The following is a 7151-nucleotide window of genomic DNA, read 5'->3' on the forward strand; positions in this document are numbered from 1 at the left end:
TAAATCTTTAATCTTTAACCTTTGTACTTTATATGTTTTTTTTTTTTTTTAATTTATTATATTAAAATATAATGGATCTTCCCAAATGGGTTTGACCTTAAATTACATACAAGAGACCCAACATATACAAAAAGAAGGAAAACAATGTCAAAGTGCTTTCGCCGGAAAGGAGGATCGGATCCTGCTGATCAACCTGAGACAGCTGTTCGAACTGTAGCGCCGGTGGTTGCAAGATCGACGGCGTTGCGGCGGATTCACCAGATCGAATCCCTTGACGGAAGCAACCCAGATCCGTCAGTTCTCCTTCTCCGGTGAAACCACCGGACCTGCTACAAATCTTCCGACCAGTTCAGACAACCGATAACAGGCTCCGCGAAGTCAGGTCCCGTTCCTAGCAATCTGCTCACTCAGATCGAACACCCCCCTTCTAACTCCGGCGACAACTGCTTCCTTCAGGTAACAACTCTTCAATCCGGTCCGGTGGAAGCAAGTATCGTGGTGGTTTGCAGACGGTGGTGGTTCAATTCACCGTCCAACATCCCGGAAAACCCACGAGAGCCTAGAAGCTGCCAAACTCCACAGTTAACCACCGTGACAACGCAACTCAACCCTCCTGCCTCCCAGCCGACTTCCGCCGCAACCCGCAGCTTAGATTGGACGGCTGAACCCCGAGAAAACTCCACCGCGAGCCACCGCGACTTGATCAGAAGCTTCCCGAACCGCCAAAAAAAGCCACAGTCGCATCGGTTGGGAGACCAAACCACAACTCTGTTGTCGGAGAAGAGATCTACCCACCTCTGCCTTCCTCTTGCAGATCCAAAGCCTGCAAATTAAGACATACAACACCAAACCACCAAGCAAAGAATCGCCTCAACTGGAATGAGAAAACTCTCACTACTCATCTGGAACCAACGAACCGCCGGATGAGAAGAACAACCCACGAAGAAACCACACCCGATCCGCCAGATCTGGTTCCGGATTTGATGTCGTCCTCAAGCACCATCACCAAAACTTTCACCAGCGGTCACCACCAACAGAATCTTCGCTTCACGCGCCGAACAGACTCACCAAAACCACCATCCCGAGTGACTAGACCAAGACGGAGGACCTTCTTACCGATGGAAAGAGAGATGTCAGAAGGAAGAGAGAAAAATTAAAAGAGGATAGAAAGCCCTCTCCAGCTCCGGAAGGGCACACCGGAGAGGCAAGAAAATCTAGAACTGAAAGTTGGTTTTTAGAGAGAAGGGAGAGAGAAAGGAGAGAGAAAGTTGTCAATTTATTTTGTAGTTTATATGTTGGTTGTATAATGTTTATATCTTGTATAAATTTACAATACATAGTTGACACTTAACAAATACTGTCATACTGATCAAGATTTATTGTAAAAATCTAAGTTGTTAAGGCTCATTTAATTAGGTTCTAACGTATAACGGTATATATAAGCCATGTAAAAGTGAAAACACATAAAAGTACTAGTTAAAAGTTATATATTTTTTGAAGGACGAATGTCTTACCTTTTAACAAACAATGATTTAGGACAACATCTTATTGGTTTGTTCCGGCGACTACTATAGAGTATAGACCAAGGTTCAAGAAATTGGTCTAGGCGCACATGAACCTTCGTCCGATATTCTGAATCGGTTTTTATCGGTTTAGACGTTTATTTAATTAAGTAAATAGTATATTATTATCTTTAACAGTAATAAGCGATTAATCAAATTTCGAAGCGAACCTATCAAAATATAATATTGTATGTCCAAATAAATATTGGCTATTGGGCCTAAACCTAACTTGTGGATTCAGATATATCCAAGCTCATGTATTGTGCGTTCAATTCATGAAATGGTCGACACAGTAGCGTTTTGTACTCTATTGCACCTAGGAGTGCGAGTAATCCAAGGCAGCTGCTTCTGTAATACAAAACAGATCTTAACTTCGAGTAAGCTTTATATATGGAGAAAATTGTACAATAAAAAACTGACTCAAATGAATATGAAGCTATTGGTATTGGGCTTCAATATAGGATCCAGACTCCGATTTTTTAAAAGCCTACGTAAGTATCTTTTTGTTGTTGTTGTTGTTGTTGGTAAAACAGCCTACGTAATATATTTCACTTCATTTTCACGTAGATATATCTTATTATGTAGTAAATTTCAATAAACATTTTTGTATCATGTAAGTATAGATAATCATCTGTTTATAATCCGTCGCAAAGTATAGGAAATGAACTAACATGTATAAAGCTAAATCTTGTATCCGTAATCTTTTATTTTCAATGAAAGTCTGATTTTTCTTCTTGGTCACTCAAAAACAAAATAAGTTCGTGATTTCTATTGTCGCCGCGCACACCACATATATATGTCTGTATCCGACATCTTCAATGACTATACGAAAAAATAAATAAAAATATCTGAATCAATAAAAGCAAACAAACAACAAATTATAAAATTTACTTAATTTCTTACAGCGTTTGCCAAACAAAAAAACTTAATTTCTTACAGCTAGCTAGTACAAAAAATATCCCCCCCCAAACACAAACACAAACAAAACACACTTTAGGGAAACCCCACGCAATAACCACGCACTCTCTCATCTCATATATACTCCAATTTAACAACCTTAATCTCTGTCTCTGATGACTAAAAAAACCCTAATTCGTTTCTAATCCATTTCTCGTTTTCTACTTATCTATCTCTCTATATAATTTTACATTTATATTATTATTATATAACAAAACAGACACATAGTATATGTATATATATGGCTGACCCTAAAAATCATATCACTGAACCTAAAGCTATAAGCCAAGCTTCTTCTTCATCGTCAGTTACTATTGTGCCAGTTCGCACGTGTGGTGACAGCGTCTCTGACTGTGCCACGTGTGAAAACCCTTCTCCACTTGATAGTATCACTTCTGCTGCTACTACTACTACTGTTTCTTTTGCGGCTCCTTCTCCTACTACAAGTGGTCATGGTATCAAGACTTTGATGTCCACTGACGCCGACATCTCTCGCCGGAAAAAGCATCCTCTTTACCGGGGTATCCGTTGCCGGAGCGGTAAATGGGTCTCCGAGATCCGAGAGCCTAAGAAGACGACACGTGTCTGGCTCGGGACTTATCCGACGCCGGAGATGGCTGCCGCAGCCTATGACGTGGCGGCGTTAGCTCTTAAAGGCCGAGACACCGTCTTGAACTTCCCGGATTCCGTGGGATCTTACCCCATTCCCCTTTCTTCTTCCGCAGCTCATATCAGATGCGCTGCGGCCGCGGCTGCTGCTGCTAGGGGTGCCTGTACGGGTGCAGCGGCAGTGAAGGGAGGTGAAGAGAAGGAAGAGGAAGCTTGTGATGGGGCGGGATCTTCAAATACGCAGCTTTTTGTGGACGAAGAAGAGCTGTTAAACATGCCTGGTTTGCTAGCGGATATGGCCAAGGGTATGATGGTGGCTCCACCGTGGATGGGATCTCCTCCGTCAGATGATTCGCCAGAGAATTCTGACGGAGAGAGCTTGTGGAGTTACTATTGATCGATTGATATATCAGTTTAATTTCTTGTTGGATGATCCTTTGGTTCACATTTACGCGAGTCATCTTTTGTTTCTTTCTCCTGATGATCGATTGTTTGAGATGATTTGCTAAATAATCGTATGTTTTACCAACTTTTTATGATTCAAGAAGATAGATCTTTTAAAACAATTTTAGTCACATTTTGTTTTTTTTTGGAGTGTTCTTTCATTAGGGCTCTGGTGTTCTTGATTTTTGATTAGGGTTTTTATTAGTCTATCTACCCATTTTTCTTGTGATTGTCTCTTATGTTTTGATTATATGAAACAACTTTATGTATATAGTCCTATTTTTTCATATAATGAAAGATGAAACTATGATGTTAGAAACTCCTTTTGTAATGCTCTTTTGTTCTTAGAAATCCAGAAATGTGCATAGATTGATGGATCAAGATATTTATAAGTGATATTGTTTTTTTTTTGTATAGAACTCTAAATGGTCCCAGATCTATACAGACTATACTCATATTAGATTAACTATGAAATATTGCAACTGTTTTTATGCATATTATACAATTTAAAAAAAGAAAGTTCGTCAAGCCAAATAATTTTTGGTTTTGGGGAGCAGGACAATAAACCAGTTAACCCGAGATAAGAGAGACGACTTTTAGTGGGATTTTAATTTGTTTGGAGTCAAGTTTGAAGTACCTGATTAGTTTTTCATTTCCTTCATGTAGTGTTTGTGTTGATAAAAGCTTTCTTGTACAGAGATGTTTAAGCATATAATAAAGTCTTAAATAAGTAAGGTTTCATTAATTAGAAACATAAAAAATACCAAATAGGTTACTCTCTAATTTGTAACATCTCTTTTTTTTTTTTTTACTATTTACAGTAACATCTTTTTTCTAGAAAATACTAACTATAATATTTTATTATATGGTGCAAGTCTAATAATAACATATATATATATATTTTTGGTCACTATTAATTAGAACCGCCCGCGTCATAATTTTCTTATAATTGTTTGGCATGTTTTCGTTCGAAATTCTATTGTAAGTAATGGATGACTAATTGACTATGCCTAAATGAGTGTATGAGTGGAATCATACTTCGAGTAGCATAGTTTTTAACTTATACACGCAAACATACATACTAGACGGATAGATTGCTGACAAAAATAAGTAAAGAAAAAGAGACATCGTATGATTTTGCATATAATGCTCGCTCAGGTCATCGTATCTGACGCTAAAGCAGTGTCATGGTTTGGAATAAAACAAAAAATAATAGTTCAATTTGATCTTTCTCAACAGTACTTAATTAACTAACTCTGATGCTGGCATTGAATCATCGAGACGTCCTTTTTCTTTGTTTTTTTTATCTTAAAAATCTTTAATCCTTGTCACTAACGCAATATAATTTCTGGTTGTGATTTGTGAATGGTGAGTCACAGTTGTCAGTTGATTAACTAAATTGGAACTTAGTAAGTAAATAAGTAAAAAAAAAACAAGAAGGCAATATAGAAAATATAAAAATATAAAATAAATAAAGAAAAAGATATTTTAAAATAAAGAAATAAGCTATTTTGACATCTTCGAAACGGTCGCTTGTTTGAATGTTCGTTCATAGTTAATTAAAATAAGGAAGTAGAGGATGTGTGCTGTGGCGGCAGTTTCTTTTAATGATGTCTAGTATCACTAAAAAGTTCTAAATGAAATGTTTGTTTTATGAATTTAATTTACACGAAAATGTCTACTTACTAATACCATTATGTTAATGCTTTTAGGGTTTTGGAAAATGGGTCAGGTTTTAATTGGCTTGGTAAAATGTCCAAAGATGTTTTTTTTTCCTTTTTAACCAATAAAAATGCGTTTTCCTTTATTTATACTCATAAAAGCTACAAAAATTAAGTTGGCTTGTCTCTTATAATTGAATGTTTGTACCATTTTTTACGCTGTGGGACCAGCATGGATAAGTGTCGATATGTCACCGGATTAACATTGTTGTTTTCACCAAATTCTTAAATTTCCTCTAAGGTCGTTGAAGAATGGATTGACCAACAAGACTAACAATGGCGTTATGTGATTCATTCTTTTCTAATTTCATTCATTACTTGCATAGAGTTCAAAAGAGTGTGTTTCTCTGGTTTTGGAATGTTTTCTAAGACCTTTCGATTGGTGACGTTGTTTAAAAAAGACTTAGTTTTAGCATTTTTAGAGAATGCGATTAAAAATGAAAGAAAGAAAATATGATTATATTAAAACAAATTGTTAAATAATAATTATGATTGGTAACAAAATATAGTAGAATAGTAAAATATTATTGTAAAAATATAACAAAAAATGGTTCAAGATAAAAGTAAAATATTTTGAATATATATATCAATAAAACTCTTTTAAGAGAATAATATAAATAAATTAATATTTTGGAGAAAGTAAAATATATAAAATAATTTAAAAATTTTCAACTGCTGTTATAAATAAGGCGGTTGTGAACTCTCCTATTTCAACCACAAAAGAACATGTTATCGTATCTTCCACTCTAGCTATACGATTTTGTCTAATCAATATCAGTTTTCCCAAGAGAAGTAGATAACTTGATGGTAGAATTATATGCTGCACATATTAGATTGAATTGGTTATATGAATTTTAAGTATTAAAGAAAGAGATAAAATAATCTTAACACCCATATATAGTTCTAGGTTATCAATAATAACATTTTTTCGCAAATATCGACCTACATGGAAATAATTGACTGTTACCTATCTCTCTCTCTTTCTTTTTTTTTTTTTTTGGTGATGGAACCGAACATATTATCACAGCAGTAACAACTGAACTCAAATCTTTGACTTAAAGTCAAGCTAAGTTAGCCTACACTAACACCATCTCCTCCACCAACACTAACAACTGGATATTTGGGTGAGAGACTATTTGTAGTAACAATATAAAGTCCGTACAGTACACAACACGAACTAACAAGATTGTTAAATAGTAAAGAGAGGAACAAGACACGCCACAACTATTATAGTATTAGTATATTAATTGTCCAGAAGATTATTATAGTATTATAGTACTAATTCTTTTATGTCAAGCCTCAATGCCTCATCATTTTCTTCATTATAATTTCAAATTTTTAACAAAAGAAAAGCAGAGGACATGAGACTACAACTATTATAAGTATATTTAAAAGTTCTTCTTTTGGCATCATACTATTATAGTATTATTGTTAAGAAGATCGATAAGGAAAGAGCAATATTTATGCATTTGTGTTTTATTATCTATCTTGATAGAGAGGAGACAACACATATCTTTCTCGATATCGCTGGGGTCCATTCACTTATCATTCCAAAATACTCCAGTAGCAGCCAATTTTTAATCTTATTTTTGGGTTACCAATTGTAGTTTTTGTCTACTCTAAATTCTAAACGACGAGCCATACTTTTACCTCTTCTTTTAAAAATTTCAGCCTAGCACCGATTATGTCCCATAAAATTACTAGGCATATTCTCTCCACATCGATTAATGATTAATCCCGCTTAGCATCCATTATCCGATTATACCGTCTAATCCGATTAATTCTCGCATAATTTTGTATATACCGATTATTTTTGGAGTCAAATATAAATCAAATATATATTTCTGTTATTTAGACA

The 7151-nt window shown here is 35.3% G+C and overlaps 1 pseudogene across 1 annotated transcript; it reads left to right on the forward strand.

Annotated features, from left to right (window-relative positions):
• Nucleotides 1-2634: 2634 nt before the first annotated feature.
• LOC104703917 (ethylene-responsive transcription factor ERF026 pseudogene) lies at nucleotides 2635-3694 on the forward strand (annotated as a pseudogene). Its single transcript, XR_015561068.1, has one exon. The product of XR_015561068.1 is annotated as an ethylene-responsive transcription factor ERF026 pseudogene (transcript).
• Nucleotides 3695-7151: the final 3457 nt, after the last annotated feature.

This window comes from Camelina sativa, chromosome 7, assembly GCF_030686135.1.
Source record: "Camelina sativa cultivar CO46 ecotype springtype chromosome 7, ASM3068613v1".
Classification (NCBI taxonomy): Eukaryota; Viridiplantae; Streptophyta; class Magnoliopsida; order Brassicales; family Brassicaceae; genus Camelina; species Camelina sativa.